General features: G+C 35.6%; 1 long non-coding RNA gene across 1 annotated transcript in view; it reads right to left on the bottom strand.

Moving 5' to 3' along the window:
- Positions 1 to 14,842: 14,842 nt before the first annotated feature.
- The window catches only part of LOC112407148 (uncharacterized), a 48,251-nt gene continuing 38,918 nt past the window's right edge, over positions 14,843 to 24,175 (bottom strand). The window contains exon 3 of the long non-coding RNA XR_003004692.1: positions 14,843 to 14,920. This is a non-coding gene — a long non-coding RNA (uncharacterized LOC112407148). The remainder of the gene's footprint in view (positions 14,921 to 24,175) is intronic.

The following is a 24,175-nucleotide window of genomic DNA, read 5'->3' as shown; positions in this document are numbered from 1 at the left end:
GTGACAAGAGACTCCTTAAGTAACTAATAAAATTATTTTGTCTATAATAATTTGGATTTATCTTCCACAAGAATAAAAAGTAGTATTTTGGCACCCATACTGTGAATCAGTGTAATTCTTCAGAAAAACAATTATATTAGGGAAAAAAAGAAAAAAAGAAAAAAAAAAAGCCAAGTGTTTGGACTAACTGAACTCTCAGTTTCCTTAAAACCTTAAGGTATTAACTGTTTTAGTGTAATGTAAAGCATATAAAAAGCATATAAACTCTTGAGTTAGACTGTGTTTGAATCTTGGTTCTGGCACTTTCTAGTTCTTCTATGATTGAGCAACTTATTTAATTTCCTTGAGTCTCAGTTTTCTAATTAATAAGATGGGTCTTAAAAATTAAATACTTCTCTTGAAAAGCTATCGAATGACTATGCAGTGCCCAGAAAGATCCAAAAGCTTCCACTGAGAAAAACATCAAACAAAACAGTTCTCATCCAAAGATCAGGAATCAGAATGGCATCAGACTTCTCAATAGCAATACTGAAAGCTAAAAGACAATATAATAGGCATCGAAAATCATGAGTAAAAATTATCTTCAGTCAAGAATTTTGTACCTGACCAATCTTTCAATCAAGCATGAGCACATAATAGAGACACCTTCAGATATGCAAGATATAAAAATTTCAATGCACCCTTTCCAGGAAATTACTCTGGGGTAATTTCCAGAAAACAAGAGAGTAAATTAAGAAGGAAAAGATTAGGCTCAGCAAATCTCCTGCTAACCAGGCTCACAAAAGAATGAGGCACAACCCAGAAGTCTATTTCATTAATTTTTAATGATAAATATAATGATCAAGTGCCCTAAACACTGTTTATCATCTGACCACTGTATTGCTATTTTTCCCCAATGGAAAATCTACAAAAGAAACATAATCATAGTAAGAAAGTTGTTGCTTTGTAAATATGAGTTAAAGTGAAGGAAAATATTCTATGAGGGCCAATGTACCCATGTTCACTGTCAGGATATAATATATTAGGAAAGCCTTTTGGGGCACTCCCGTCTCACCCAGGATAGTGGAGAAGATATGTTAGCATTCTTATTCAATATATTATTTTGCACTTAATAGTCACTCTCTTAAGTCATTCTTTCTATAACTGGATTAAATCTATGGATTTACCTTTTTTGGAGGGTTTCCAAAATGTCCTCATTTGGAAGTCACATATTTATAAACTATCTTTTCAGAGTGGACTACTTCTATACTTCCATGATTATGTATGATTATTATTCTTTCATTCAAAGAAAATTTTGTTTTCAACTTTTGGGCACATCTCACCACAGTCCTTTATGTACTGACTACATACGTGCCCTGACAAACTGAATAAAATTAGTAAGGATTCCCAAACAGAATCATCACAAAACAAACTTGTATTTAGGAATTTTTCTCAAAACAATTACCTTATCCAGAGCACATTTTGTAGCAAGAAACAAAAACTAGCTCAAGTAAAGAGCTAACATTATAATGACAGATATTATAGCAAACAAGAAAAAGCTACACAACCAAGTCTCTGAATGGATGAGATCACTGGGGACCTCAGCAGCAAGAGACTGAATCATTAATATAGAACTCCACTAATTTGGGAACCCACTTAGGCTACATTCCAGTATTTTACTATAAATATGACTCAGCTACACTCCACATGACCATTACTTTTCTGTTCCCCAATCTCTTTGATTTTAGAACATGTATTTTCTGAAATCAAAATACAAAATCTATATATATCCTCTACCTTGAGCAGTCACAGCCAACTTTGTATTCACACCAAATACTTCCGTACACACACTCATGCACACACACTAACCACTTAAACAACTGGCAAAGAAAAGTAGAACTAACAAAATTTGGTATAATTTCAGAAAAAGAGTAATTTTTGACAGCAATATTTTTAAAGTATCAGATTAGAAAGCATTATGTCAAAATACAGGGTCAATCCAACGTTCCTATATAGGATTGTTAAATTTGATCTATTTGGGCTTCCCTGGTGGCGCAGTGGTTAAGAATCCGCCTGCCAATGCAGGGGACACGGGTTCGAGCCCTGGTCTGGGAGGATCCCACATGCCACGGAGCAACTAAGCCCGTGAGCCACAGCTACTGAGCCTGCGCTCTGGAGCCCGTGAACCACAACTGCTGAGCCTGCGAGCCACAACTACTGAGCCCACGTGCCACAACTACTGAAGCCCGCACACCTGGAGCCCATGCTCCACAGCAGGAGAGGCCACTGTAGTGAGAGGCTGGCGCTCCCCAACGAAGAGTAGCTCCCACCATCTGCAACTAGAGAAAGCCTGTGTGCAGCACCGAAGACCCAATGCAGCCAAAAATTAATTAATTAAAAATAAGTAAATTTAAGAATTGCTGTAAAATTGAGGGAAAAGGATGGAGTAGTATTAGGAAAACCAAAAAATAAAATCTGATCTATTCTTTAACCACTGATGCTATAACCACTAATCCCAGTCACCTTGACCCTTTGTATCGTTAGTCACAGTGGGGACTCTGTTGTAGTGTGAATGGATCAATGTAAATCTGCTCCTATTACTGAAATACTATCTCAAATTGCATGCCCTATAGTGGGTAATGGTTAACATCTTGATTTATAAAGAGTTAATTATAACCACCATTGAAAACAAGATCAAGAACTGGAATTGAAACAAGCTAAAAGACAATCTAAAAGTGTGGAAAGACTAGAGAACAGAGCAGCTGGTAGGGAAAAGCTAGTATGAAGAAAAGAGTTAGAAAAGAAAGCCAGTATCCAGATAAAGAATGAAGGGAATAGGAAAATAGAGAGAGAAAAGAAAAATGAAATATTGTAGATGCACTGTACTTTGAAAAGTTGAGCTAACTTCAAATAAACTATTGTACTAAGGCTCTATTTTAAACGACAGTGATCTAGAAATCATTTTTGAGGACTCCATTCTCTTTACCACACAAATGTAAATGGCTCTCTTTAACCAATGAGGCTACATAGCTACATTAAAGGATGTGAAACTTGTTTCAAATAAGGGACTAATATTTTCAAACTTATATAAGCAGAGTTTCTTAATATGGAATACATGGTCTCCTAAGTGGTCCATGGATAGAATTCTGAGGATCTGTAAACTTGGATAGGAAAGATTATATCTTTATTTTTATTAACAGCCAACTAAAATTTAGCATTTTCTCTAATTATGAATGTAAACAATAAACCACAGTAGTGTCAGGAACTCATATTTCTATCACATTATAATTGCTGCATATATCTAAAACTATCATTTATGCTTATTACATCTTTGAAATTACATCAGTTATTAGACCTGCTCCTGGATATTGTTATTGTGTCAATAAATAAGATTTTATATTACTATATCAAAATTTTGTTTTCTTTTTAATATTTTGATAACTTTACTCCAACGTAATTGGTTTCCTTTGTACCTCTATATATTTTACATTAGGCATCTAAAAACATTGTGAGAAATGTTTCATTGGCTTCAGTAGACTGAAAGAGGGTCCATGGAATGAAATTTCAAGGTACCTGACTAAGGAGACTCAAACTATCAAATAATTTTTAAAAGAAGAGAAAAAAATAGCAAATAGTATAGAAGCATATAAGTAAAAAGCAGAAGTACCTTGTTACCTTCAGACTCCTACCACCCAGTTCACCGTTGGTGTGTATCCTTCCTGACATTTTCTATGCATATTAAAAATATCTCATTATAGAGTCTTTTAAAATGTATAAACAGAATAAGAACATACAAAATGTTCAACAACATGGCTTTTAAATTTAACAATATGTTGTGGATATTTCTCCATATCATTACATATAAATTTACCTCATTATTTTTTAATTGTGTCATAATATTTCATGCTACTATAATACCACAAATTATTTAATTGGTCTTCTATTAATGGGTATTTATATATTCTCAAACAAATTACAATGAACATCCTATTCACAGAGGTGATATTGAAAATATTTAATATTCCTTATGTCATGGACACTGACCAATAAAAATGGATCCCAACTTCAGTGCTGGATGGAGACTGTAGTCGTCCCCTGCTAGACTAGGCATTAATCCTTTGTTGCTGGGTCACAAAGAACTCCACTGCAGAGGGTAGGATGGCTGAGGTATTGGGTGAGGAACTCAAGGAGCGTAGTGCAGCAACCATTTGCAAAAGGGTTTCTCTTGTTTTAACAACCAGTATAGCTATAACTTTGCCTGCTGGTTGAATGTAAGTTCTGCTTATACATAAACCTTAACATGTATGTGAGTCTACCTGTTGTCTAAATAGCTAGAATGCAATTGCCAGGTCAATGGAAATTTATATTCAGATAAATAATGCCAAATTGCCTTTCAAAAAAGTACTGTAATTTATTCTTCTTCTAAGAAAACTTCATTAACAATATAATTTTTTTACCTTTGTCTATATGCACATGGAAATTTTAATACTTAATATTATCAAATTCTAATCCTTGTTTATTACCTATTTACAGAAATTTGTATTGCTCTCCTTTATTTTGCAGTTTTAAAAATTATGAGTGAGGTTCAGTGTCTTCTCAAACGTTTGTATGATTAGTATTTCATTTTCTGAGGCCTGCCATTTTGCGTCCTTTGCCCATTCTGCTATTGAGTTTTTTTTTTTTTTTTTGCGGTACGTGGGCCTCTCACTGTTGTGGCCTCTCCTGTTGCGGAGCACAGGCTCCAGACGCACAGGCTCAGAGGCCATGGCTCACAAGCCCAGCCGCTCCGCAGCATGTGGGTTCTTCCGGGACCAGGGCACGAACCCGTGTCCCCTGAATCAGCAGGCGGACTCTCAACCACTGCGCCACCAGGGAAGCCCTGCTATTGAGTTTTTATTTGTTTTTTATGGACCTTCAAATTAAGAGTTTTAAAAATATATATTAAATAAATAGTCCTTTTTCTACCATATTTGTCATGCTCATTTTTTCCAGTTTGTATCTTTTGGCTTTATTGATGTTTTTAAATACAGAGAAAACTTTCATTTCTATGTAGTCAAAATTATCAGCCTTTTCCTTCTTGAATTCTGGGTCTTGTGTCACTTTTTAAAAGTCTTTCCTATTCCAATTTTATTAAAAACACTCATCTGAGTTTTTAAAAAAACTACTTTCATGGTTTTACTTTAAATTTTTTTGATCCATCTGGAATTTATTTTAGTGTAATGAGTGAGGTAGGAATCTAGCTTAATTATTTTCCAAATGGCTAGCCAGTCATCCCACTATTTATTGACTAATCAGTCTTTCTTCCATAGATTATACTAAATTCTCAAATGTACTTGCATCCATTTTTAGACTTTCTGATCAGTTCCACTGATCTTTTTATTCTTGTTCTAGTATATTATTTTAATTACTTTATAAAATGTTTTAATATTTAGCAGGTATGTCTCATTTTGTTACTCTTTTCTTTCAGATTTTTCTAAGTAATTTGATGTGTCCAATCATCTGCCATAAAAATTTTTCAATTATTTATTTACATTTCACAAAATCATTTTCTAATTGGAATCAGAATGAATTCATAAATTAAATTAGAAAATTGATATAATAATGAACATTTCTATAAAAGAAAATGTTATGCCCTCTTATACTGACATCTTCAGTAGAATTTTAATTTTTTCTTTGTTTTTTAATAAAGTTTATTGTTAGATTTTTTAAAATTAATTAATTAATTTGGGGGCTGTGTTGGGTCTTTGTTGCTGTGCGAAGTCTTTCTCTAGTTGTGGCAAGCGGGGGCTGCTCTTCATTGCAGTGCACAGGCTTTTCATTGCGGTGGCTTCTCTTGTTGCAGAGCACTGGCTCTAGGCGTTGGCTTCGGTAGTTGTGGCACGTGCACTCAGTAGTTGTGGTTTGTAGGATCCAGAGCACAGGCTCATGGCAGGCGGACTCTCAACCACTGCGCCACCAGGGAAGCCCCCTATTCCGAGATTTTTGATTATTGATTTCTATTGTAAATTGGATCTTTTCTTTCTGTATAATCTCAAGCTAATGTTTTGGTGTGTTAGGAAAGTTAATGATTTCTTTATTTTTTTTAACTAGTATGCTTAGTGAATTTTAATTGTTTCCCATTATTTTAACTTGCTTTTATTGGGTTTTCTAGACAGCCACTACACTACTTGCAAATACTGCCTCCTCTCTTACAATATTTGTACCTTTTATTTAATTTTCTCATCTAATTTCATTTTTTAAAATAGGAAAAACACCCAAGTAATAAGAAAAAGATGGGGAATTTCTCCAGGGACAAGCTATATCAAGATCCTTGGATAAAATGAAATGCTAAGGATAACTCTTCTTGTTCAAGGAAGCTACTTTTGTATACAGTCTTCACTATGTGAATCATTCTTGGTCATATTTTCAAGCTCAGTGCACACCTCTAACCCAATAATTGCCCAAATAATTTTTTTTAAATTTTTTTTTTGGACTGTGTTGGGTCTTCGTTGCTGCACATGGGCTTTCTGTAGTTGCAGCAAGCAGGGGCTACTCTTCATTGCAGTGCGCAGGCTTCTCATTGCCGTTGCTTCTCTTTTTGTGGAGCACAGGCTCTAGGGCGCCGGGGCTTCAGTAGTTGTGACGTGTGGGCTTAGTTGCTCCGCGGCATGTGGGATCTTCCTGAACCAGGATCGAACCCGTGTCCCCTGCATTGGCAGGCGGATTCTTAACCACTGTGCCACCAGGGAAGTCCCCCTAATAATTTTAATATAAAAACATTGATAGCTGTGGTCAGCTGTAAATAACCAAAATGGAAGTCATTTACACCATGCTTTCAAAATGCACTTGTTTAGCTTTACATTGCCAATAACTTAAACCATATGGAAAGAGCAAATTCTCCTGTACAAACACATTCTACAAGTGGCATGCACAATAAATGATAGCATTTGACAAGTTCTTACTAGTTTATTTCTTTTCAGAGACAGAAAAGCCAGTTGTTACAATCAGTGTAAAGTGAAAAAACATGTACCTTGGCAATCCAAGAGGTCTTTTTTTTTTTTGCCTGTGTTAAATCATGTTTATACAACAGCAGCTTTGCTGGACAGGTTGCTATATATACACTCCTATTCCCTTTGCTCCTGTTCCAGAAGCTGAAGGGTCAATGACATAGTGGTGCTTATTGAATACCATTTGTTATGAGGTTGATAACTTTTCGAAGCATGAAGTTGAAGACATCGATGGACTTCCGATGATCTTCAAGGGATCTTCTGACTCCCTTGAAGATCAACTTGAGAAACTTAAAAGTGAGCTTCACTCCACCTAAAAAACACCAACTCAGGCTTCTCAGCTGAGATGCTATAGGGCAGCTATAGGACATGAATAGGAGTAACACACAGAAACTAATTACTTAAACCATTGATCCCCCTCCCTTCTCTAATAGTGAGGGGAGTGGAAGTGAAAACACCTAAGGATACCCAAATGTCTGTGAACATTTTTTTTTTTTTTTTTGGCATGGGATAAAAAGTAACCCCTCTGGTGTGCTTGTGTGTATCATGGCCCTTTTCCTATATATCGAAACACTGGGGCCTGGAACATCAGCAGAGAGGCAGGTAAGAAGGTGAAAGTGATGCATGTTGGAGGTTAAATAAAACCAAATTATGATTGCTTGAAGATTAGGGAGTTCTCCAACTAGTTAATTCTAGTTTTCCAGGTGAACGCAAGTGGCTCTTACACTCATTGTGAAACTGTGAGGGAAGAATTAAATTGGTGATTTGGTTATATTTAATATTTTAATTTGATTTCTATTGAAGATTTAGTACTCTTTGAGGGTGCTATATTAAATAACTTACAAAAAATTTTAATGACTAATTTTGGTGAAACTGTAAATGATCACTATCCAGGTTTAGGGGATCTTTTTTTTTTTTAACATCTTTATGGGAGTATAATTGCTTTACAATGGTGTGTTAGTTTATGCTTTATAACAAAGTGAATCAGCTATACATATACACATATCCCCATATCTCTTCCCTCTTGCGTCTCCCTCCCTCCCACCCTCCCTATCCCACAGGTTTAGGGGATCTTGAAACCAGTTATAAATGGAAAGCTTTTCATAAGAACCAGGAGCATAAGGAGAGAAAAGAGACAAAGATGAGAAAGGACAAAGTAACAGTCTATATTTTGAAAGTTGAAAAGGTAAAGATAAGGGAAGATAAGCAACGATGTAGCCTGAGATGGTACTGCATAGGCAGGTATGTGTGCTGTGGCTATTAAGTTACAGTTGAGTGCTAAGTTCTAAAAAATTGAAAACAGAAAGAGTCTTCAAGACAGTGATTTTCAATTTGTTCAGCTAATCAAGCAGCCATAACCCTTGGTACTCTGTCCTTCTATCCCCAAATAGTTACACGTTTATGCCATTATATGACTAGGAACAATTTTATTGTCAGAAACTGGGACTGTATTTTAGGTATAAGAGCTTCTGAATCTTAAAAATAATAGTACATAAAATTTATTTAAAAATTATGTGTTTAGAAGGATGGATATTATCTATCCATCTACTCACTCAATGTAATATGAAGGATGAGCTTTACTGGTTGAGTAATAATTCTGAATTTAATTATTTTGTGTCAAATTATATTGATATCTGCCAGAAGATAAGGAGAAGGAGGCACCAAAAACTTTAAGAAAGTGTTCTAGAAAAACTTAACCTTGAGAAACTCCATTCACTAAATTAAATTCACTGGGATTTGAATAAGGGAAGAAAAGTTGAGATAGAAAGTATCTTTCTTCATGTGTATTTTTTTTTAGACATGCCCAGTAACTATTTATTGTATTTAGGGTCTGGTTTTTTTCTAGGAGCAAAATATTGAAGTAGAAATAAAATCTCTCCATAATTCCTTAGGCAATTTAGAAATTCTATGCTAGTTATATTGGTGAAAATCACCCCCATGTTCCTAGTACTGGGAAACTTTGTTGATTCTTTAGTGAATTAATCAGGACTTTTTCAGTAGTAAGAAATGGAATCATACACCAAATGATTTTGAGGAAACAAATTATATCTCATTGATACACGTAACTAGAAAGGATATAGAGATAAGTCACAAATCAAGGAAGAACGAATTGGAGATGGGATTCACTGCCATTAGGATTCTGTTCATCTCTCTACTTGTCTGTGCTTAATTGATTTTTTTTTTTCACTTCCCACAACCAGAATCTCCACTCTCTCATTTGTTTTGTTGCAAAACAAAAGGTCCATAAGGCGTAGAGAAGATGGGATGATGATTAAGTTGCCTCTTCTTTCCTCCCATTCACTAAGTGTATAAGCTTCTGCAGTACAAAAAGCTTAGATGTCAAGAAATAATTTTCTAAGGCTGAAGAGTCACAGCAATTATTCAATCTACTTGTGCAGATGGCAGTACCATGTTGGTGAGGGAACAAATCTCTATCAAATTCCCTAATTTTCATGAGGTTTCTCTGAGGAGTTGAGGAAAAATCTGTCTCTAGTGGCTCTAGATAGATTGGCAATCTCAAAGAACCATTGAAACCTTTGCTTTGTAGCTTCCAGGTAAAAATCCAATTTTACTCCCTTCACAGCCCCACCAAGAAAAATCAGAAAATGGATTTTTAATGTTTTTAATTTAAATTTTATTTTTAGTTTAAAAAAAATTTTTTTTTGCATTTAATTTTTAATAAAATTTTGAAGGTTACTTTCCATTCATAGTTATTACAAAATATTGGCTATATTCCCCATATTGTACAATATGGCCTTGAGCCTATCTTACACCCAATAGTTTTTACCTCCCTATCCCCCACCCCTATATCACCCCCCGCAACTGGCAACCACTAGTTTGTTCTCTATATCTATGAGCCTGCTTCTTTTCTGTTATATTCACTAGTTTATTGTATTTTTTAGATTCCACATATAAGTGATATGATCCAGTATTTGTCTTTCTCTGTCTGACTTATTTCACTCAGCATAATGCCCTCCAAGTCTATCCATGTTGCTACAAATAGCAAAATTTCATTCTTTTTTATAGCCGAGTAGTATTCCATTGTATATATATACCACATCTTTTTCATCCATCCTTCTGTTGATGGACAGAGGTTGCTTCCATATCCTGGCAATTGTAAATAATGCTGCTATGAACATTGAGGTGCATGTATCTTTTCTAATTAGTGTAGAAAATGGATTTTTTAAAAGAAATAAACCCAAAAGGATGGGGAAAACAGAAGAGGGAAAATACACAAAATTTTGGGAGAGCTGGAAAGCAGATGGAAAAGTGGTACCGGTTTAGCATACTTGAGAAAGTTATATCTCGTCTGCAGTGGGAGCAGTAAAGAATGAATTTAGTTTATTTCACAAAATCCTCTAAAATGTCAGGAATTAGTGACACATAGTGCATTCTCTCTATGCAGGTGCTAGACTGCCCCTCTTCATTCCAATAGAAGACCAGAGGTTTATTGCTTGGAAGGGACAATACAACAGGACTGGTAGATGCAGACACTGGACAGTTGTTGATTAAGGGGTACTTTACTGAAAGTAGGATTCTGAGATGTCTAGTCCTTTCTGCCCATTTGACTCCTGGAGTACCAGAAGCCAGGCCTTTATCCTCCAAGAAGGACACTGGAGGAGTCTCTTCAGGGGAAATTGTTCCCAAAGACATCTAAATATGTAAGATTCTGAAATTGGGAGAAAATCAACAAAATGTCCTAGCCAAATGATCTTTCTGTGAGGTCCATGCTTGATCATTATCCTTCATGCTCATATCTTCAAATCAATGTCTCATTCCCCTATCCTTACATTTGAACAGATAATCATGATTACTGGCCATTTGAGGAAAGGCTTTAACATAGAACATAAGAAAGAAAAAAAGAAAAGAGGGGGAAAAGCAACAATTTGGAGGAAACAGAGGCTATACAATAAGAAGAAAACAATAAACAATCATTAATATCCTCTGGGGATAAGAAGATAGTGCAAAAATGAGACAAGCAAGAGCTCCTGGAAGTTAAAGACATGATAGTAGGTAAAAAAAAAATAGGCGGAAGATACAGTTGAGAAAATCTCCTACAGAGTGTAGCAAAAAAACAAAGAATTGGCAGGTGGGGAGAAAAAGAACAAACAATAGTCCAGGAGATCAAATACAATTATCCTAGTGGGAAAATTGAGACAAAAAAATTGTCACACTGTTGATAAGTAGAAAGTCTAGGATTCAATCCCAGGCAGTCTGACTTCAGATCCTGGGGATTTTACCACTTAGCCTTTCCAAAATTCAAGAAAGAAAGCATAGGAAAACAGGTGAAGAAAACATTCTTCTCAGAAAAAAGTTATAAATCATCCAGCTCAACAAATGAAAAGACACACCTACCAAGGCAAATCTCAGTGAAATTCACAAAACTAGAGATAAAGGAAAGATCCAACAATCTCCAAAGACAAAAGAACAGGTCACAAACCAAAGAGCAGGCATCAGAAAGGCACTAGAATTCTTGACATAAACACCAGGATATAGATAATAGAACAATGTCTGCAAAATTCTAAGGCAAAAATGACTTCAAATGGAGAATTATATTATTATATAAACTATTAATACAGTGAGAACGAAATAAAGGCATTGTAAGACATGCAAGGTCTCAAAAAAATTTCCTTTCATGTACCTTAGTCAGGAAGCTATTGGAGAAAAACTTTATGAGAGTGAAGAAAAAAGAGGAGACTTGGAAAGAGGTGAGGTGAAGGAAATCAATTCCAGGGGTGTAAACAGTCCATGTAAGTGTAGGCCAGAGGCTCCAGGAGTGATTTTTTTCGAGGAGACAAGATTAACAGAATATCTGACGTATCTGAACTCTTAAGCGGAGATTCAGACAGTTGGCAGGGAGTTCAAGGTTTGAATTTAAATTTATGACAAACATGTTAAAAATTAAAATTTTAAACAATAAGGCAACATTAACCTCAAGGAAAAATGTAAAGATTAGCAGTAAAGTCAAAGTAATCCTAGTCTTTTCAATGACACAGATTTGAATAGCATTTAGAAAGATATACTAATGTGAATACTGAACAATGACATAACTAACATTGTACTTTAACTATATTGGAAGGGTAAGGGACTGGAAGCAAGTGTATGTATGATGCGATGGGTGGAGAAAAGAGAGCTACATCCTCAGCCCCAGTAGGATGTCAGTAGATGATGCCTTATACTGAAAAAAGCAAAAGTAGCATCACAACGATGTATTTTCATAAGTAAATATGGAAGTAAGTAACAAATATATTCTCTAAAAGTACTGTTTTTCATAATAAATTTTCCATGGTCATTGCAGAATAATTTAGCTCTTTTATTATGTGTATGAATAACTGAAAAAAAAATTCCTTCACTTTTGATTATTAGAATTTTCTTGTGACTAAGATTACTTGGAGTGTAAAGTCCTCTTACACTGTGTAATTAAGAGCATTTACATGCAGCAATTCATAAGTAGAACACATACTATTGTTATATATAAAATATCTTTTAATTTTGCATATTGTAAAATCCTGTTAAACCATCTTTAAAATCCCTTTAAAATCATCTCTTACTTAATGGATTCTGTATACTTATGGAGCTAGGCATTTTCCCCAGTTTAAAGTGAAGTTTTAGAGACTGAGAAAAAATTTTTAAACTACCCAAGATCCCTTAGGAATTTTGGGAGAGTAACAAGATCAGAACACAATATTCCCAATTCTCTGTCATCATGCCACAAAATCATGTTGAATTTTCCCAAATATTTTAAAAATAATAAACAAAAAACCCGAATAATTTGAGAATGCCAAAAAGCGAAAAAGAAGTAACAATGCTGGCACCATTGTAAGCTAATAATGCATATTCGACAAAGACTCACGAATTCCTTGTCAGATTCAAAAGTAGAGAAATCAATTTCCTCCAAAGCTGTGGCAATCCACAGCTGAATAAAGAATATAATTGTAATAGGGAAGAACCTTTTGTATTCTATTACAAGTCAATCACTAAAGGGATGTTGCCTATAAGCTTAAATTATACATAATGGCCTCCCCTTTTAGTATAAAAGAAGCCTGAATTCTAATTCAGGCAAGATGGTTCTTTGGGGCATGAGCTCACCATCTTCTCGGTTTGCAGGCTTTCTGAATAAAGTCATTTTTCCCTGCCCCAGCAGCTCATCTCTTGATTATTGGCCTGTCCTGCAGTGAGTAGTACGAGTTTAGACTTGGTAACACAATGAATAAGTATAAGTAGCAGAATGAGTGATAAGATCAAGTATATAATGTGGGTAAATATGGTTCAAGGCTAATTACAGTATGCTGTGAAATTAACGAAGGGTAGAGAAAGCTAAACACACACACACACACATACACACACACACACACCAAAATTTTATTCCAATTATTTCCAGTACTCGGACTGATTATTTCTGTTTTTGATTGGATGGGACCTCAGCTCATGTTTTTAGATCAAAATATCATTTAAATCTAGTGTATATGAAACCTTTCTTCCTTAACAAAATATTAAAAGAACAGAAACAAGTGAGTAAATATGGATTTGGCTTCAGGTTTCCTCTTCTGTAAAAGTAGGATAATAGTACCCATCTCATAAGATTGTTGTGAAGGTTAAATGCAATAGTGCAGGGAAGCAATTTGCATAGCCCTTGAAAACATTTTAAAGGTAAACTCTAATTTCAATGCTTCTGCTTAGTTCTCTATACTGTTCTTCTGTTTAGAAAATTACCTTAATATGTTTAAGTGATGGCAGGGTCCTTAGGCATAGTCTGGAAGGAAAAAATTGAAGGGGGAGAAAAAAGGAAGAATAATTGCTCTGCATAATATATTAACAGGAACTTTCAATTAGTTGGGCATGGGGCTAAAGACTGGAGGTTTCAGGGGTTCTGGACAGGGAGGAGAGGAGTACAGCAGAAGAGGAAAGACAGTGGGAAATATCCAAAGATGGGAGACACACAGTTTAAAGCAATCGTCTAATGATTAATTTTATTTTTTCCTTTTCTATGTTGAGCATATTCCTCCTCCCCACATGTTCTGTTTAATAAAAAAACTGCTATTTACCCAACAGTCTTTTGTTAGTGGAGCTTTGGGAAATGAACAGGCGGATAAGGATACAGACAAAAAAAAAAGGTCACAGAGGCAAGGCAGTGAGTGGAGATTGGGCCTGGGAGTGAGAGATGTCTGGATCATGCAAGCCTCTCACATCCCTACACCATCCCAAGAAACACCTGGGAATTGTGGAGGGGCCTGAATTTCCAGTGTCTACAGAGTAGGGAGTTGAGAAAACTTGTTAAGATTACCCTAGAAGGCTGGAGAATTCGGGCTTTTTAGGATTAAATCAGCTGCTCTTCTTTCATTTAGCTAAAATAACTTAAAACACAAATAACTATGAGAGATGATAACTAGCCACTGTGGTTCACTAAACAATGACACATGATGAGTAAGTTTTAATGATGTAGGGGGAATGGATAAAAAAGTTTAGAATGTTTAATGTTTATAAAATTGTTTCACAACATTAGCTTAAGCAATTATCAGAAAAACTCTGAGACTGTAGAACCCCTTTTTATTTTTAATGAGAAAAGTAGACTCAGATATGTTAAGGAACTTGTCCAAAGGACCACAGTGAGTATAGGCTTTCCATTACACTACAAAAAATCCAAACCATACAGGGAAAGAGAGAAGACAAATTTGACCTATTTCAAATTTTGCCCATACCCCTTCTGAACAGATAAATCACCTTAAAAATTGATTATATGCTTAGTATTATTGCAGCTGCCATTTTAAGATATTAATGAGTGTGGTTTTGGTACTCCAGGATGTTTTTAAAATTTTTCCAAAAATTAACGTACATTCTAAAAGAAGTTACTGTAAAACAGAGAGTGTCACTCACCACCCAGTTCTACAAGGATTAAGTCACTGGCTACTGCAGTCCCTGAATTCAGGATGAAGAACAGGATGAGGCACTCTGAGCTTTGGGAAAACAGACAAAACAGGCGCTTAGATAGTTACACATATTCAGGAAAAATTTTTATGAACCCAGATTCTTGCATCTTCCCATACTTAGTAATAAAATTATTAACTGAGATATCTGTTCCTCATGACTAGCACTAACTTTCTACCAAGACATAAGTTGGATTTTATGTACTCCTTAGCCAAAATCACATATATACTGGCTTCCCCTGCATCTTTTCGGTAAAGCTCCTCAGAGCAACCTGAGAGGCTGTCTCCCGGGATATGGTCCTCAGTAAGACACTGAATAAAACTCAACTCATAGCTCTTACATTGTGCTTTTTTTTTCCCAGTCAACATTACCCTTGAGCTTGATTGTTTTTATCAATATTTTTATAAGGAAGCACATTCCCTTCCATCTTGTTTCTCTCTTTTTCCCCATGATCTTTTATTAAAAGAAAAATTATTTTAATAAGTCCAGTTCCATAAAGAGGAAATCTTTAAGCCAAAATGAAATAAAAGCTAGTCTGGAAATATACCATCTTATTATCAAAGTACTGATGGAAGTATGGGGTCTAAACACAAGAATGGGGCAGGAATTTAATGCAGTTTAAAAGCAAATACTCTGGGGAAAGCCAGAATAAACTGAACTTAGCAAGTGAACCATTAAAGAAAAGAGACAACTACAGTTTATAAATTTTATGTTCATGATAGAAATATATTGGCTGATGCATTCAAAGGACTATGCATGAATGAGTGCCCAATATGTGGTTCTGCATCATGTCTTTAAATTTTGGTTTTCTTATGATGACCCACTGGAATCCCTATCTAGTATGAATTACATACATATCTGAGACAATTTGGGTACTAAATTTCTATTTCCCAAGTATGCAATTTTCCCCCCCATTGGTGGTGGTTGCTATTCATATATGCTTGGTGTTGAAAAAGCCAACTTTTCCTTGCTTCCTGGTTTCTAGTCATAATGAAAATGAAAATCCATTGATTGAACACTGGTGATGGTAATCTTAGCGTTTTGCCTGTTCTGTCAGTCTTCCCATTAAATTGTATTTGAGATAATCTGATATCATTTTATGTTAAAATAATAGCTTTCTCTGCTTACATGGTGTGAAAGATTCTTTGTACCTGTGCTTTATTAATATTTAGTGCTACTGAATACAAAGCACCATTCTGCTAAAAAAAGTTATGCCAAAAGTTATGTAACAATGGAGCCCAAAACCTGTACATACAATCACAGCATCATATTAGCAACAATGTAGAACAAACACAGACTGGAGTGAGCAACAACTACAGAACACATTGTGATTCTTCCATTAGATTTCATTACCTGAGAATATTCTTCTCTGATAATTTCATCTATAGTCATTTTATTTACCTGAATTCGAATACAAGTAATTTTTTAAAAGTTGATGCATAAAAATCTCAAAATGGCAATCCCATCAAACAAGACTGCTGGAGTATAAGCACCTAATTCTAACACTTACCAGTCATATCTCTAACTTTTTTATATCTCACTATCCCTACTGATAAATGAAGATAATGACAGCAAACCTCATAGGATTATTGTGAGGTATAAATGAGAAACTGAATGGTGAAAATAGGGCTTGGCGCATAGTCAACATTTATTATTTACTGTTTCTGGGTTTTTGTTTAATAGTGTAATTATTCATGCTGAATGTATTATGTTTTTAGCTGTAAGTTTTAGGCCAAGTTAGAGTGGTCTAAACACACAGAAGTTTGTGTTCTCACTTAATAAGAAATCTGGTGATTAGGCAGTTTCCTCAGAGGCTCAGCAATGTCAGGGTGTTAGTCAATGTTTCTGGAATTCTTTTGGTTTCTGTACCCCCAACCCCTGTCCACAATCGCATGGCTACCCCATTACATGAGAGTAGTCAAAGTAGAAAGGAAGGCAACAGGCAGCAAAAGAAACGTTTTTCCCCAAGGAGATTCTCTTTATGTCTCATTTTCCCGAAATGGGGTGCATGCTCACTTGCAGGCCAATAAAAAATGAGATTCCTATGACTGATAGAGACTAATAAGAAATGATCCCCTGGGCCTGGTGCTGGGGGACTGCTACTCAAACAAAATTGTAGTTTTGTTTGCAAGGCAGAAGAGTGGAAAGGTATTAACAAGACAAAGGATAGGGTGACTGAGTTTCCTTCCAAGGCTCTTTTGTGATAAAGCTTGACTAACAACGTAGAGCTGAATTATTACCTGTCTGAAGTTCTTTGTTATTTCAAAAAATAACAAAAGGAGGCCAGGACTTATTATTTGCTTTTTCTTCTAAACAACAGAGTAAAGAACAGGTCTATAAAATTGTATAAGGAAATTTACTGTGTGTTGATATGTCCTTTTCCTCAGTGGTGGTTTGTTCATTTTCCCTGAATGATCCAGGTTAATGTTTCCATTTCTAACTATATTCTACATGTTTATCCACAGTCTCTCAACATTTTTTTGTTTATTCTGTTTGTGTTCTAAAAAAATAGGTTGGCCAACAATCCCCGCCTAGTATAAATTACATACATATCTGAGACAAAAAAATTTTTTTTCTAACCATGTAAGATATCTTCTAACGCTCTCATTTTTGAAGTTCTGCATACAGCTGATCTCCAAGAGACTTACTCAGCAATGAATGTTAAATGGATGAAAATGTAGGTAAAAATTGTATGTAAAACAAAAGAATGAAAAACCGTACTAATTTGGAAATAATGCAAGTAGTCAATTTGAGGACTTAGTTCTTTAAAAAATGCAAAGAATTTGATTACCTTTCATTGTGAGTAATAGCCAAAAATAAAAATTTCTATTCACAGAGTAAAAATTGTTAGATTCACCCTTAGATTTTGTATTTATTTTCCATTAGGCAGGAGTTCTACATCAGTATTCTTTATTTTACCCACTGCTGCTTTTGGCATAATGCACCCCCAGTTTGTTGTGGATGTCCCTTTACACCAACTGTTTCTAAGATATCATAGCAGCTGTCAGTGATACAAAAGTTCATGAGAACATCATGTGATCATTAGTTCATTTTATCCCCACCTGGCTGTTCCAACCCCATGTAGCTAATACTATATTACAATATGTTACTATATGAACCTGGTCCAAAGACAAAAGAATACTGTGATAAAGAATTGAAAAATATCAGAGATTTGTCAATACCGAAACAGAATCAAGTTCCTTGAGGAGGGAATGATTTTCTGGTAAATTAAGATGCATGATTTATTCCCATAAAAGGTTTCACAAATGATTTCTACAACATAAGGATTTTTCAGCACTTTTGAGGAGGTTTTAAGATCAGCAGTTTCTGTTCAAAGAATATACTGACCCAATTCTTCAATAGAATGGGTAACCTATAAGAAGAAGGTATATAATTCACTCACATGAGAACATGTCGATAAGAAAATATGTGGACTAGACATCTAGGCATTGGTTTCTTATGCTCTGCTAAAAATTAAACCAAAACCTATGGATAAATAACCTTCAATCCAAGTCTTCATTTCTGATGAGAAGAGAACAGAAAAAAAGCGTCATGGCCATCAGCCCTGAGAGCTGTGGTGACTGTATTCAAAGACTGTGATCTTCGGTCTCCTAGCTTTAATTGGCCTCCTGGGGTATGTAAAATGCTGTGTGTGTGTCACACTCCTAGAGATCTTGGCACAAACTATTTACAGCTGTTTGGAGCCTTAACATACAATACAAAGGGCCTGCGGGGTCTGGCATTTGCTGACACAGCCTTGGAATCAATGGAAAAGTCTGGCTTCTCTTTTGAGGTCCTCATAGTGAAGGATTTGCAGACTGTAAAGTATACAAGAAACTAAGAATCATCCTTAGCACAGCCAAAGCTCTTCTCTGCAGGGCTCCAGGGAGTCTGGTTAGTATACTTTTTCTGCAGAGCCCTGGAACATTCTCACCTTCTTCACATGAATAACGTCTTCCACAATAAAAGACTTTACAATATTTTGCCTACATTTGCCACACAAATAGATTACGATATAAGACTGCACAGCAGAGGTGGCGGCAGACTAGAAACCTGTGGGCTGAATCCAATGCACAGGCATTTTTTCCCCCTTGGTTTGGATCCTCATAGTGTTTCATTTTACTTTGTTTAGTTAATTTGAATTAGTTGCCAACTTTTAAAAATCAGGACGTTTAAAAAATTTTTTGTCAGATTATTGATTTCTCTGGAAAAGTCAGATATGGCAACACAAGGTCTAAGTTCCCATTTGGCAACAGATAAATGGGGCTGGGTAGCAGCCACCCTCTTTGGAGGGGATATGGGTCTTAAATGCCAGAGCCCCTCTGAAAGGCCTCTTGCATTCACGTTCCCTGACTGGCACTACTAGGCACTAGAATTAGCAACCACTCTAAAAAGAACATGCCTTTAAAACACAGATTACAAACAATAAAGAAAAATTCGGAATAATATGTCAACAAAGTGAGAATTATGTTTTATTTGGCAGACTTTCTGAGGACTTCAAGCCCGGGAGACAGACAGCTTCTCAGATATAGCTCTGAGGGACTGCTCCAAGGAGGTAAAGGAGGAGGCAGGATATACAGGGGTTTTTGCAACAAAGACCAGGTAGTTGGAACATCAAAAAATTACCGTTAATTAAAGGAAACCAGATACCTTAAGTTAATAAATTTAGCACTTTTCCATGTATGGGAAGATGCAAGAGTCTCGGCTCATTGACATCATTCCTTTGATGTGCACCTTAGCTATCTAGGGCAAGTACCTTGTTCTTTCCCATCCTGAGTCCCCTCAGGGTGCACCATTTTGGGTGGCTGCAGTGGCTGAGGGCTTGGTAGTGGGCAGCCTGTTTGTTTCCCACATGAGTTCCCTCAGGGCTCACCACTGGGGCAGCTGTAGTGGCTTGATGGCTGCAACATCCTTTGTTTACTGATACGGCAGGCAACATTTTTCACTCACAAATATTACACAGAACATAACCACCTCTTAGCTTGCTTAAGCAACATTTTCCTATTTTGCTTAAGATATTTTTTTTAAAGAAGTAAAACATACCATATAAGTTCAAGCTCCCTGTTTATCCTTCCAAATTTCAACCCTCTTTCTCCAGCTATATATTTAAAACCACTATTTGAGGATGCTCAAGTCCTTTATATAAAATGTCTTAGTATTTGCATATAACCTGCCTACATGCTCCCACATACTTTAAATCATGTCTAGATTACTTGCAATACCTGATACAATGTAAGTACTATATAAATAGTTGTAAATACAATGTAAATGCTACATAAATGGCTGCTAGCACACCGCAAATTCAAGTTTTGCTTTTTTGGAACTTTCTGAAAAATTTTTCCCCAAATATATTCAAACTGCTGTGGATACAAAGGGCTGACAGTATACCTCAGTTTATTTATCCATTTTTCTATTGCTAAAATTTATGTCATTTGCAATTTTTCACTATTTCAGACAATTTTGCTGTGGACATTCCTGTGCACACTTTCCTTTGCACATGTACAAGAGTTTCTTTACGACACACCTAACAAGGAATTGCTGAGCCTTGAGGCGCACATATCCTCAATTTTCTCAGATATCACCAAATTTCTCTCCAATATTATTTTATATAATTTACCCTATCAGCAGTCTATGAGAGTTCCTGATACTCCTCTTCCACACTAATACTTGTCTGTTTTATTTTTTTGCCAATTTAATGGAAGTAAATGGTATTTTGTTATTGTTTTAATTTGTATTTTCTTGATGACTAGTGAGACTGAGCATCTTTTCATAAATTTATTGGCCTTTCAATCTATCTGAGATTTACTTGGCTCTCTCTGTTCATTTTTAATTTTTTTTTTTTTTTTTTTTTTTTTTTTTTTTTTTTTTTTTTTTGCTCATTGATTTCGAGGAATTCCTCACACATTTTGGATACCAAATCTTTTGTTGATTATATGCATTGAAAATATCTTATTACAGGCTTTAGCTCATCTTTCACTTTTGATGCCTTTTATTTGTACAGCAAATTTCCATTATAATATAAAAACTGTCAATTCATTCTCTAGATCTGTGCTTTTGGGGTCTTGCATAAGAAATCTTTATCTAAGCCTGAGTCGTGAAATACTCTTAAGTATTTTCTTCTAAAAGTTTTGCTTTTCATATTTAGGTCTTTAATCAACTTAGAATTTATCTTTGAACATAAGAATCTAATCTTATTTTATTTTTCCAAGTGAATATCCATTTGTCCCAGCACAATTTACTGAATAGTCCACACTTTCTCCAAGTTTTCTCCACGGATGAATATATAGAATTTTGGGGCTATCAGTTCTGTTCCATTGGTCTATTTGTCTGTTTCTGTGTCAGTATCAAACTGTCCTAATTACTGTACTTTTAAGATAAGTTTTAATACTTTGTAGAAAAAGTCTCTCCTTTCCTTTCTCCTACCACTCCTCCTTTAAAATTATCTTGATCATTCTTTAGTTTTGCTTTTCTACATAAGTTACGTTTTCAGTTTTCTAAAACAAACAAACAAAATCCCGTTTGCATCTTGATAAGAATTGCAATGAATATTCAAGATGTATTTGGGGAGAATGGAAATGTTTACAAAAGAGGGTCTTATTCATGAACATGGTATATTCTCCATTTATATAAGAAATTGTCAATAAAGTTTTACAATTTTCTCCATAAAATTTTGCACATCTTTAAAACTTTAAATCTTTAAAACTAGATTCCTTATAAAATTTAATCTATTTTAAATATACATTTAAAAAATTATTATGACTTCTTTTTTTAAAAAAATTTATTTATTTATTTTTGGCTGCATTGGGTCTTCATTGCTGTGCATGGGCTTCCTCTAGTTGTGGTGAGCAGGGGCTACTCTTGGTTGCAGTGCGTGGGCTTCTCATTGCGGTAGCTTCTCTTGTGGAGCACGGGCTCTAGAAGCGTGGGCTTCAGTAGTTGTGGCATGAGGGCTCTAGAGCACAGGCTCAGCAGTTGTGGCTCACAGGCTTAGTTGCTCCACAGCATGTGGGATCTTCCCAGACCAGGGCTCAAACCTATGTCCCCTGCACTGGCAGGCGGATTCTTAACTGCTGTGTCACCAGGGAAGCCCTCTATAACTTATTTCTACTCTTTTCTGGGGGGTAGACAAAAGGATTCTCAACGAATTTTGGGGAATTGATCTTGAATCTAGCAACCTTCCTGATTTTTATTATCAGTCACTATAGTTTGTTTATAGAGTCCTTGGATTTCCTATTAAGATAATCAAATCATCTTTGTATGATAAGAAGCTTATTTCTCCTTTTTCTAGTCTTAAACTTTTGGTTCTATTGAACTACAGAACTAGTTCTATAGAACTAGCATTAGTAGGTATTCTTACCTTTTTAACATACATGCAATTTTGAAATTTTACTTGAACTAAGACATATTAAGATGAAGGAATAAACTTTTCTGGTATTTTTCAACCTCTCTCAATTATTTCAGTTTAACTAATTAATTACCTTAAGAGACATTTGCTACTCAGACGACTACAATAGCATCCTAACAAATCTTCTTACTTCAGCTCGTCCCCACATAAGTGACTTTTTAAAAATGTAAGTAAGATCGCAACACTCCCCTGTCTAAAATTCTTCAATGACATTCCACTGTATTATACAGTAAAATATGAACTTCTTCTAATGCTTAATCTCCAGTCTCAGTTCTTATCCCTGGGTCTTATCAAGGCTGGAGATTTTACCTCTATTGAGAACCTTCCCTGACCACTCTATTTAAAATAGTCCCTCCACTCTGCCCTCCTACTACAGTTTCTCTTTAAAACACATCCTGTTTATTTTCTATTCTAGCACATTTCACATTCTGAAATTGTTTTGTTTATTTGCTTAGTTGTTTATTGTCTTCAACTAGAGTATAAGTTTCATGAAGGCACAACACTTCTCTGTGTGGTTCATGCTAGTATCTCCAGCACTTAGACTAACACTTGGTACATAGTTGGTGTTAATAAATACTTTTTGAATGAATAAATGAAAAATAGTTATTCTTCCTTCTGCCCCGTAATTATTCCACATATTAGCTCTGTATTGTCTGACTCTGCCTTGATTCCAAGGAAGAAAATTATCAGATGTTGGAAAATTTATCAAGAATAAGAATAAAGTTCAAACTTTTATAGACAGCTATTTTAAAAGGTGTATCATTCTTTCCTAAATTTAGGAAGCTAAGCAAATGCATTTCTACTGGATGGACAGACTTTCCAGGTGAGTTGGCCCTCAGGTTCTAGTCTAACCCAGGTTCTCTAGGGTAACATGACTTCTTGGCAATAGAACTATGCCTCTCACAGTGGTTCTACCACTGTCCCATAAGTCTAGGTCCTTTCTTGACTATGGATAATTGTGGGATATGGGGCCCTAGTATCTTACTTTCAGGACATGAAAGTTGTTTCATGTTTTATTGCCTCTTCCCTTTCAATGTCTTCCCTCAAGAAATCCCTCTACCTTCTATAGGCTTTCTCCCACAAATATTAAAGTTTTTTTCACTTCTAGAAAATAATGGTTCTCAAAAAGATAGTAGTTTAGAATTCCAGCCCTTTACAACCTAAAACTTGTATACTACCTTCAGACCCCAGAAAGTCTAGACCCTAAAAACACGGTGACATTCACTCCCTCTCTGGAGACTTCATATCCTGCTCCAAATGCATACTTATCTCCACCGGGCAAGAGTTGGAACAAATTATGCTATGACCTCAAATATGTAAGCTAGCATGGGAGAAGAAGAAGTAAGGATTGGGGTGGAGGCTGAAACCAGAGAAACTAACTCAACAGAGAGGTCTGAAGGCAGGTCTAAACAACATATTAAGTCCACTGTGGTCCAGGAAGCCATTCTGTCCTATGTTACAACTCTAGAAAAGGGGAGGGGGCAGCTTCAGGAGACAATCAACACTTGAAGTCAGGCAAATGTTTCCATTATGTCTATTCACGTAGAGGTCATTAATTAAGGTTGTCAAGAGAACAGGTAATAGGAAATTTCTCAACAGGAAAAGTTGAGAAGATATCATATACCATGCACATCCAACCAGTTCAACAAGTGAGCCTCAATCCCTTCCTCTGCCATATGCCATTCATCTGGGCAGTAAACTCAGCCTTATTATTTCAGTTTTTAAGACATCCAGAAGCAGGTGGTTCCAAAGTTATAAATTTAGCAGCTCAAAGCAATTGTCAAGGGCCTGGGATTTTTTTCTTCTTTCCCCTCTGCTGCCATCCTTTATATGTAGATCTTGTCAGGGTTTTTTTTTTTTTTTTTTTTTTTTTTTTTTT

The sequence above is a fragment of the Neophocaena asiaeorientalis genome, unplaced genomic scaffold (assembly GCF_003031525.2).
Source record: "Neophocaena asiaeorientalis asiaeorientalis breed wild unplaced genomic scaffold, Neophocaena_asiaeorientalis_V1.1 scaffold496, whole genome shotgun sequence".
NCBI classification, from domain to species: Eukaryota; Metazoa; Chordata; class Mammalia; order Artiodactyla; family Phocoenidae; genus Neophocaena; species Neophocaena asiaeorientalis.
This window is presented reverse-complemented; position numbering and strand designations above follow the sequence as displayed.